The 11,306-nt window shown below is 46.3% G+C and overlaps 1 long non-coding RNA gene across 1 annotated transcript; it reads right to left on the bottom strand.

Moving 5' to 3' along the window:
- Positions 1-4,673: 4,673 nt before the first annotated feature.
- Positions 4,674-6,640, bottom strand: LOC125936296 (uncharacterized). The gene is made up of 3 exons (XR_007461991.1): positions 6,274-6,640; positions 5,778-5,843; positions 4,674-5,178 (listed from the first exon to the last, which is right to left on the bottom strand). It is a non-coding gene; the product is annotated as an uncharacterized LOC125936296 (long non-coding RNA).
- Between the last annotated feature and the right edge of the window lie 4,666 nt (positions 6,641-11,306).

The raw sequence follows: 11,306 nt of genomic DNA, 5'->3' as shown, positions 1-11,306 counted from the left end.
CCTCCTGGAAAATACACCAGAACATTCTTTAGCATCAGAACAGCTGCATCTGGCACTGCTCCAGCCTTCATCTCCAAGAAGCTCGAATTCGGCCCCTTTATTACCATTCCCATTTTTATTAGTGTTCCGGAGCAAAGCGTCTGCAGCTAAAGTTATTGAATTTTCACTAAAACCTAAATACATGCACGACCCTTCTGTACTTTCATGTTCAAAAAGGTACAGACTTCCAACTGCTGTCTCCTGCCTCTGCCCGTGTCTTTCCTCATTACAGGCCGTGGTCCAAAACCAATACGGATTAAATAAATATCCCACTGAGAACCGCACTTGGGAGAATTGTCTCATTACCGTACAGATGTGGGCTATCTCCAAACAGCACCAACATCTTGTATTTTATTTTATATTAAAAAAAAAAGAAAGAAATTAAAATCCGAACAGTATCCAGGAAGGAAGTGTTTGCACGGGTGAATGTTTGATTTCATTTTTCTCCCAGCATGCCCTTTTCTTTTATCCCATAATGGCTCTTCTCAGTTAATCTGTCTTGAAAACCCGCAGGTAGAGATGTTTATTGATACAAGCCCTACGTGCAACTCAGTTTACAGAGACCATTGAACGTGCATGTAGTAAATTTCGCTTGATGTCTCCTTATTAATGCAATTCCACTCTGAACATTTCAACAGAAAGAGGTTTTGCCAGATGGGGGATAAGTCTTACGTTATAGACATATATGGAAGAAAACATTTGGTTTCCATTCTAAACGACTGATCCAGGCTGTCCCAATGACTGGATTTTTCAGGGCAGGTCACCAAATTCAACATCAATTACTCTGCCTTTTAGCAGAGCTTAAGAGAAAAAAAAAAAGTTGTTGTTGTTTAAATCACCAAAATTTCCTAAAAACATTTCAGCCTCCCATGTCATACAAACAACAACAAATTACTTTCATAATTTCACAAAAGCAACTTTCACCATGGTTCGCACAGAAACATCCTGTACCCTGAAACCACAAATCCAACTTCCCGGCAGCTGGTAAACGTGAATCCCCAACATAATGCCCACAGAAGTTTGTTCCCTTCGACCCACCCAGGATCCAATGTTGGTGGACAGAAAAGCAGGGCAGAGGAACTTACACTTCCTTTATGCAGATTGTGGAGAAATATAGCGGGGAGACATGCACTCTACAAGGCCTTGATGGTCCATCTGTGGAACTGCAATAGGAAATCAATGGCTAAGTCCAGACTAGGGCGCAGAATTCTTCCAAGTAATCGTTTTTCCCTTCCTCCCGTCTCTGGCCCCTCCTCTGTTAAAGACTTAACATCGCCTTGCTCATTTAGAGCATAATTGAGACTCCACTTTTATTTCATCATCCTTCCCCTTTCATTGATCATTGCTAATTTTCTGGCTCAGTGCCATCTAGGGAATGGGTTTACATAACCACCCCCCCAGAGTTTCGATTGGAGTCACCCGGAGAAAAAGAGGGTTGTGCTTTCACAAACTGACAGCCAGTATGAGGAGTTGACTGAGGACTCAAGGATGTCTCCTACCCTCAACCCTTCTACCTGTCTGCCAGACCACCCAGATTTAAGAAAATATCCGCCCCGCCCCCAGACTCAGCCTGGCACCTCGGATTGTGACCTGAGCATCCCCTCGCCATGAAGCCCCATGAAGGAACCAATCCCTTCCCCCACACGTGCAAAAAAGAGTGGGTGGCCACATACAGCTGTGCCTCCAAGTAGCCAGATGTGAAAAACAGCACGTCTGTCTGCAGTTTCTCTGTTCAAACCAAATCACTGATTTTTCATTCATGCCTGAGAACATGTGCCAAGGAGAGATTTAGAACCACAAAGTCTCATCTCCCCCTTCCAGATGCACCAGTCTGGGGCCAGGGAAAATTTACAAGGTGCATGTGGCAAAGCCTTGAACTTAGGCAAGTATAAGCTTGGAAAGAGGGAAAGCCAGCCTTACAGAAAGGATCAGAGGGAAACAGTTCCCAGCATGGTATCCCAACATGCCACTCTGCCATCCCAGGAGGGGAAAGAAAAAAAAAAATCACAACTGTGAGAAATGTGATGAAACTGTCAAAAGCATATGAAATCAGCACCAGGGATTGGGACCCGCATGTCACACATCTATTTGTTCTGTAACAGGGTAGGAATGGCAACGTTTCCATCAAGAGAGGAAACAGAGGTAGTGACATCACAAGAAAAGACTTATCAATGAGGCATCCAATTATCTGTGCACCCTCACCCACCAACGTATCATCATACACCCATGAGGATGGGAGCCCACTACAATTTCACCATCCCAATCTAGCGAAGCGTTTGAAGATTTGGAAGCAATGGTGTGCTGGACTCAACCTGTGCCTCACAGAGCCAAATGTCAAGTTTTCAGGAAATTTGCAAGTTAGTTAATATGTTGGTAACTTGAAAGTGACCACATCAAAGGAATATTTACATGGAGGGAATGGGCTTTTCTCCCCTTCTTCAGAGAGCAGGTTGTTCAGCAGGTACTAAAACCTTTGGTGGGAGGACTCTTCACCTGAGATCAGTCAGCAGAAGGGCTAGAGTCACTCTGTCCAGTTCTCTTTCAAGGTCTCCAAACTACTCAAGCCCCAGACTTTCTAACTAGCATCAGCAAGTATCTAGCATTCCCAGAAATGCCCAAGGATAGGCAGGGAAAGTGACAAGGGGAGGAACAGACCTTTCAGGTCCACACCCCTGGTTCACCTCAGCTTCAGCTGTTAGAGTAGAGTCTCCACTTCAGGTGTCCTGTCCAGGTTCCACCTCTCTAAAAGCTTAGCTTAAGGCAGAGACTGCTTCCATGGTTACCTATCTGCCTGTTGCATTCTTTGGAGAATAGTTACTTATGCAAGGTCACACCGTGAGTCCAAGGCTCTGGGAGAAGGACCCTGGGTCCTAGACTGACTTGTTGCGGACTCATTGTGTGACTTTAGACCAATCTATTTCCCCTCTCTGGTGACCAGGGTGTGTGTGTGTGGGGGGGGGGGGTTGGACTTGGTGGTCTGTGACTAAGGTGCTGCTGTCTTTGACACTGACATTCAACCCTGAGCTCTTGGTCTAAATGGACTCTTGAAGGAGTGTGGAGAAATATAGGAAACAGATGGACAATTGCTGGGTCATAGGGTAGTTTCACTTTTAACTTTTTGAGGAACCTCCATACTGTTTTCCAGGGCGGCTGCACCAGTTTGCATTCCCACCAGCAATGCAAGAGGATTCCCCTTTATCCACATCCTTGCCAACATCTGTTGTTTCCTGAGTTGTTAATTTTAGCCATTCTGACAAGTGTGAGCCCCCTTAATGTTCATAGCAGCGCTATCAACAACAGCCAAATATGGAAACAACCCATCAACTGATGAATGGATAGGATGTGGTTTATATACACAATGGAGTATTACTTAGCCATCAAAAAGAATGATATCCTGCCATTTGCAAAGACATGGATGGAGCTAGAGAGTATAATGCTAAGCCAAATAAGTCAGTCAGAGAAAGACAAATACCATATCATTTCACTCGTACATGGAATTTAAGAAACAAAACAGATGAACATAGGGGGAAGGGAAGGAAAAATAAGATAAAAAGATAGAGGGAGACAAACCGTAAGTGATTTTTAACTATAGAGAACAAAATGAGGGTTGATGGACGGGAAGTGGGTAAGGGGACGGGCTAGATGGGCAATGGGTACAAAGGAGGGCACTTGTTGGGTTGAGCACTGGATGTTATATGTAAGTGATGAGTCACTAAATTCTACTCCTGAAACCAATACTACACCATATGTTAACTAACTTGAATTTAAATAAAATCTTGGAAGAAAAAAAAAGAAACAGATGGGCAAATGCCATTGAATTTTACAATAGAAAACATGAAACTGTGATCAATGATCCTGGACTCCTGCTAAGTCTGAAGACCTGCTTATTTTCTGAATGACCCATGAGCCCTTGAGAGGAAAGTATCAGGACTCCACATGAGTGCTATAGAAACAACTCAGACCATTAGTTGGGGCATCTGAGTTATACAGATATGGATTCAAATCCCAGCTCCACCACCTACATGCTAAATGACAAGGTCCTTTCTGACCTTCTATTACCTCATCTGTAAGATAGGTCATAATAACCCCCACTCTGTAAGACTTTTGTAAAATTAAATGAAGTAAACCACATGAAGCATTTAGTATCATGCCAGCCCAGACTAAGCACTTAATAAACAGCAGCTATTAACATTATTTCCTCAGATGGTGGGGCTGAATTGAGAGACCAGAAGAATGAAACCGATTTGGAATCTGCAGTCCTAGCTTTGACCTAAGTTGAGTCCATACCTGGGGTTCATTTGGACTTGGGTTTCTAAGACAGACTGCTGACTATATTGGGCTCTTAAGGCAAACTTTTGGGTAGACTGGCTGGGAGGTGATTTGTACAAGTCAATTTAGATTGGAATCAGTCACATCTCTTAAGTTCGGAGTGTAAGGAGCAAAGACATACACTACAGAGGCCATGATGGACTTATTCAGGTCCAGGACCTGAACCAAGACCTCATGCCCCGTGGTCCTCTAAGAAGAAGCTTCAGGAAGAGGCTGGAGTTGCTGAGAGCTAGTGCTCCAGCCGTCCTCCTGACGGACCCACACGACAGCGTGTGACCCCAAGAAAGGAAGACTACACTTCTCACTTCTGCACCAGATTAAATGCAGTTTAATCAACGGGATACCAAGGACTGGTACCAATGTCTGGGCTAATGCACATTGAACATGGGAATTGCATTCTTGTGGGCCATCCCAGCAGCAGGCAGAGTAGTGAGGTCCTTCTCCATGGTGCATGGACTGCGAGTGTCAGCAGGAAAGGAGGAGCTGGAGAGAAAGAACTTGGCCAACTCCATTATGTGGGGAAGGAGACACTCCTAAGCACACAAGGGACTCCCCAACAAGACTGGGAGGACTGTTCAGAGGCCCATCTAGGCAGGGCCAGAGCGAGTAAAACAGATGGAGGTTTATTAACGTGGTCTCAGGTTTAACTCCAACCTGGTAACCTGGATAAATTTGGGTTCTGCATCTTGTGTCTGGAATGAAGCAGGCAGCCATGTAACAGGTGGTTTCGAGATGCCCTTCTGTGAGTTGGTGCTAGTGCTCCAAGGTGGATCCACGACTGATTGAATGTATCTAAAAGGAGACTGTCACCTGGTTGAATAATTAGAGTCACCTGTAGAACTTTTAGACAACACTGATGCCTGTCTCTACCCTTGATGGTTTTTATTTAATAAATATGAGAGGAGATCTGAGCCTTAACTAGGGTTCCTATCATCCCAAGTGATTCTCATAAGCAGCCACGGCTGAGGAGCAGTGGCCTAAGAGGACCAGAAGAGGCCACGACGAATCTCTCTGATTCCTTCTTGGTCAATATTAAGTCAGTGGCCTTGATGAGGCTTTCCAGGTTTGTGGTTCAAGTGTAAGAGGACCTGAAGTCAGAAAAGATCGCCAATGGACTCACTGATGGCATCTGGATACAACCGGATCTCAACACTCTACTTTTCAAAGTAGCGGGTTGCCCGTCACTGGATCTGTTCAAGGAGAGAGTAGCAGTCCTTCTATGGTCCCTGCCTACAAAGCACTTATCACATCTTATCTTCACCATAACATGTGTGCATACATGTACAGATAAGGTTTAGAGCAGGTAAACAACTGTCTGAAGTCACCCAAATAGGTAGCATCCCAAAAGGCCAGCCCTCCAAGAAGTTCTAGGTCTCAGCCCAGACCCTCTGACTCTTAGACCATCTCACCTGACTCCAAAGCTCCATCACTGCCTCTCTTGGGTCATGGGATGCTCAAAGCTCTAGAGAGGATACCTTCAGGGGGAAAATGGGCCACAGGACCTTGAAGGATGCTGCCAGCTCTGAATGCCTGTCAGCAACTCTGCCACGGAGGCTGCGGCTGCCTCAGCAACACACCCTCCCCAGGGCCTGGCTCCTGCCAAGGCACGGCCACTTCCTGAAGCCTTCTCTCAGGAAGGAAATCCCAGTCATCATAAAAGGAAAATAAGGAAATAAAATCTTAATAGGATTTCATAGATGATATAAAATCTCTACAACTCTGGGTGACAGACACTAAAAAAGATCATTTAGAGGGAAAAAAAGCTTTCTAAGACTTCCTGTGGGATTGGTTGTCTCAAGAAGCTCGAATGGTGGTCGTATATAATGTCATCAGTTCTAGTTCCCAATGGGAGGCTGTTCCAGCAGGGCCTGGGATGGATGGGGTGAGGGGTTCAGGAAAAGTTACTTGGAAGCTCACACCCAAGAAGCACACAGAGTTGTGGGATGACCCTAAAACATAGTCTTGTCGGCCTGACCACCTCCTCTACATCCCTCAAGGCTCGGCTCAGCTGCTACGCCTTCTGCAAGACTTCCTTGAATCCCAACAGACTCAGGCCCTGCACATCCTCCCCGGTACCCCTGGGGCATGCTTCCCTCTCACAGCAGCCTTTCTCAGAATGTTCCATGGAACACCGGCACTGGCATCAACAGTGGGTATCTTGTTAGCAACAGACCCCTGAGACACACCCCTACACCTGCCATTTCAGAATCTCTGGGGGTGGAGCCCAGGCACCTGCATCTCTAACACACCCCCAGGTATAGGTAGCATTGCATCTCAGACCTGGTGGCGGGAAGGAGCCAGTCATGTGAAGCTCTAGGAGCAGTGTGATCCAGACAGAGAGAGAATGGCAAATGCAAACGTCCTGAGGTAGAAAAAGAGTTTGGAAAGTTCGAGGAACAGCCACAAAGGCAGCATGGCTAGAAATGGGTGAGGGAAAAAGTGGCAAAAGTTGAAGTTTTAGAGGGGCTAGCCTGGGGCTAGAGCCTGAGGGGGTTGAAGTTTAGACCTTATTCTAAGTTTAATGGAAAGCCACTAAAAGCTTTTGTTGAAGAGTGAATTATTGGTCCTAATTCTTTATCTCACCATAACTAATTATATATCCACACCTTCCTTATGGAGTTATGGTGGAGTGTACTTCCTTTCTCCTTGACCCTTGGACTTGGCCCCATGATTTGCTTTGAGCAATCAGATGGTGTTGGATGTGTTGGGAATGAAACTTGAAATGTTCTTGTCAGGCAAACTTGCCCTCTAGTGTCCCTGTTTTTCTCCAGGAGGAGAATATGCCTTGAGTAGCCACTGGACCAAAGAGAAAGACAGACATAGAGAGCAACCCTGGGCCCAACCTACAGTCTGCAGCCAAACTCAGCCCAGATCAGCAGAGCCTCAGCCAACTCTTGGACATACGAGCAAGAAAAAATGTCTATTACTGTGTAGCACTGAGTTTTAGGGTGAATTATTACACAGAATTACCTTGAAAACGGCTGTCAGATAAAGGCTTTGTAGCAGGGGAGTGTTTGATTTTATTTCGGTTTTGTAAAGACTGCTCTGGTAGCCATGAAGAGATGAGATTGTGAAAGACAGATGTGGAAACAAACACAGAATTGTGTTGCAGTTTCCTGGGTAAGATTGTGATGGCAGTGGTGGAGATAAAGAGAATGACACGGATTCTGGAGGTACTTGGGAGATCAGAACTGACAGAACTTGCTGATGGATAAATTTGGGGAGATGAGGTCAAGACCACATCGCATAATTCCGGGAGGAACCATATATATGCAGTGGTGCAACAAGGTACCTTGCAACATAGTGAAGGAAATAGAGAAAGCAGAGATAAATGTCTTCTAGGTTTTTGGCTTATGTGACTGAGTAGACAGGCCAAGATAGGGATGACCTAGGAGGAAGAAGTCTGATGTGGGGGTAGCGGGGGAGGGCAGGTGGACCAGTAGCTCTGTTTCAGTCGTGCTAAGTTTGAGTGTCCATTAGACATTCAAGTAGTGATATAAGTAGGCAGTCTGATACATGGGTTTGGAACCCAGTAGATTGCTCAGGGCTGGAGTTGCAAATGAATGCACCAACATTTGACCTTAGTGTGGCGTATCTGTGCTCAAACTGTTCCCTTAACTACCTCTCCGTAGGTCACTAAGCTTCTATTTCTCCTTTAAGGCCCCAAACTTCTCCTTCACCTCCAGTTACTTGTTCTTACTTCTGTGCTCCCAGAGTTTGTAGTAAATGTCCCACACGATACAAAATAGTCTGCCTCCCCCACTCAACTGCAAACCGGAAATCTTTATGTTGCCAACCCTCAACTGCATGCGTAGCTCATGGTCAATGTTCAGTAATATCAGCTTTCCTCCAATGGGTTGGGTGCTTTTAGAAGCCACAGTCCATCTAAACTTCTCAACAGCACAGCAGGTATGATTATCCTTCCATTTTAAAGTTGATGAGAGTGAGGCCCCGAGCTGTTAGGGTCTTGCCCAAAGTTTCTGCAAGTGGAAGAACCCGAATCTGTCTCGTTTCGTTGCGGGACTCTTTCCTTGTTGGCTCTGCCCCATCCCTGCTCCCCCATCCCCTCCCTCCTCCCTGGCAGGGCTCCCACGCTGCCTGTGCCTCCACACAGGATGTGCTTCCTGAAGTTCCTGGTCCAGATGGCCCGCGGAAGCTGCTCCTCATAAATCACTAGGCCTCGCAGAGCTGCGCTCAGCCACTTTCTCCTCTCAATCTCCCCAGGTCCCGGTGCGTGGGCCCCATCTGCCCAGTCAGCAGAACTGGCTCCTCTAGCCTGGGGAGTATGGCTATGGTCCCCCTCCCTACCAGGTCCAGGAGCCAGAGAACAGATTCCTGAGAGCCAGTGAGAGGACTCACAGAGTATCTTTGCTAGGAACTTGGAAGTGACTCAACGGGATGGGCAGGGGCAGGGAGAGCAGTGCTTCAAGCTTTGTCCCTGGGGGAGGTGCAGGTACGAAGGGCTATCTAGTCCACCTGCCAGCCAGGCCCCACCACCACTGGATACTCAGACCACTTTGTTCCCTAAGCAAGAAGACAACACGTCACAGGGTAAATGCATACTTGGCACTGTAGAGTCCCCCAAAATTTCCAAACACAGATCAACAGCTTCAGTGACAACCACTGAGGGGCCAACACACCTTGGACAAGTCACTTCTCTTCCATAAACTTCAATTTACTTGTTTTTTAAATTGCAGGTAATAACACCTACCTCATAACATTGCTAAGCTATCAATAGATACTATTTCAAAAAAGGCACATGGTGGACCCTTGGTACGTGGTAGGAATATAAACGTGAGGCATGCCAAGGTATTGTACCATTCAAAACTGGGGGAGAAGGGGACAACATGGACCTCACTGACTGAGGTTTTCAGAAGGCTCCTCCTTCCTTTCCATTCCACTGCCACAATCCCCTTCGTGTCACTGGAGCACAGATTGACCAGACGTGTAACTCTCCTGCCTAAAACGCTTCAGCAGCCCCACAGTCGCCTTTGACAATAACTCTTTGCTATATTTTTAGGCTATAACTCTAATACCTATAGTTTGGGGCAGCTTGGTGGGGGTGGCAAGTTAGCTAGCTGCCCACCAAGATGCACGCTCCCGTTCCACAGCATGGAGCTGTTGGACCATCGTTGTTCAGCCAGGACCACAAGTTCCAGTTCCCCTTCCGCCTAGATGGAACCAGTGGAATAGGAATGAAAGTGACATGCACCTCCCCTCCGGGCAGAGATGTTTAGGAAGCAGGCACCGCTCCTTCACTTCTCTTTTCCCAACTGCCAGCTGCAGGAAAAGACTAAGACACAAGGAGATGGTGGAGCCACGGAATGGAAGCTACTTCAACCCCTGAATGCCTCTGTAGAGCAGAGCCCCAGTACCGCCAATCAATAATTCGTATTTTGGACTACACCTGAGGGAAAATCATTTATTTGTGGGGGTTTTTTGTTTGGTTTTGTTTTGAGAGAAAGAGAGCATGTGGTGGGGTCGAGGGCCAGAGGGAGAGGGAGAAAGACAATCTTAAGCAGGCTCCATACCCAGCACCAAGCCTGACACAAGGCTCAATCTCACCACTGTGAGATCGTGACCTGAGCTGAAATCAAGAGTTGGGACACTTAACTGATTGAGCCACCCAGTTGCCCAGAGAGAAAATTTCTTTAAGCTGATAATATTGCAGAATTTATCTCTTATAGCAACTGGAATTACCCTAACTAATAAAAGGGGGTTAAAATACTCAAAATGGCGTGAAACAAATCAATAATAATGACAATGTGATCATGGCTACAGCGTAACAATACCTCATAGAATCTATAAAGGCACCTACCACTGTCTGATGACTCACTGGGAGACCTTTCGGTACCACAGGTCAGTGTGAATAGATTGGGTGCCCCGACCATGCTCTCTTACATACTCATGAGGCAACCTTCTTGACTATCCTACTAAATATGCCCGATTTGCATCTTGTCACATGACCCATCTACCTGCTGGTGGTGTCAGCCTCTGATTTCCATCTGAGCATCCATCCCATCCTGATTCTAAGTCTAGGGGTTCTAAGCCTGGCCAAAGTTCTACACCCACCAATGGCAGTGATTGGCCTAGAAGGAGGCACATGATCTACATGAGTTGAATCATCCATCCAGTAAGTATCAAGACTGTGTCTGGCTCCACCGGGACAAACACAAGTACTTTCTTCTCCTGGATTCAACCCTAGAAAGAGGCCAGCAACCACAAGGGGAGAGCCTAAGAGAGGGTGTTGCCAATATGGCAGAAGACAGAACAAAAGAGAGTGAATAGATGGACAATGATTAAATCAGACCATGGTCTTTTCCTTTATGTAAATCAGTAAATTCCCTTTTATCCTAACTCCAACTTTGAATGGATTTTATGACTGACCGGGACTAAAGGGCCACCATTTGGAGCTCACCTCTGAAGGATTGGAAGCTACCAGGAGGGAGAACGTCTGGCCTGGAGGATGGAATTCAGACTCAAGAGTCCTGCGCACCTCTCACCTATTTCCCTGCCATCTTCCCAGCCACCACACCAACGATGTCAAAGTCCCAGAATGCAGAGACCCTCCTCATTCGCCCTCATCTCTGCCATTCCTGATCCCACTGTCCTCACCCACCGTCTTAGCCACCTGCTCTTTTCAGCCTCCCCCACCTCTCACTCAGAGCCACAACTTGTTTCTAATTAATCAAATTCTTTCTCTCTCTCTCTCTCTGTCTGTCTCTCTCTCGTTGTTATTCAAATCTATGTTAGTTCTCTACCAAAATAATCTGGCCTTAAAAAAAAAAATACCCAAGGAGGCATTGGCCCAGTTTCAACATGAGGTCTCATTGAAACCACTTCAGGAAGGATGACAACACCACAGATTTCCTGGGAAGAGAAGATTTAAATCCATCTCAGAAGACCAGAGGAGCAAAGAAAATGGGCATCACTACTCA

The sequence above is a fragment of the Panthera uncia genome (genome assembly GCF_023721935.1).
Source record: "Panthera uncia isolate 11264 chromosome A3 unlocalized genomic scaffold, Puncia_PCG_1.0 HiC_scaffold_11, whole genome shotgun sequence".
Classification (NCBI taxonomy): Eukaryota; Metazoa; Chordata; class Mammalia; order Carnivora; family Felidae; genus Panthera; species Panthera uncia.
This window is presented reverse-complemented; position numbering and strand designations above follow the sequence as displayed.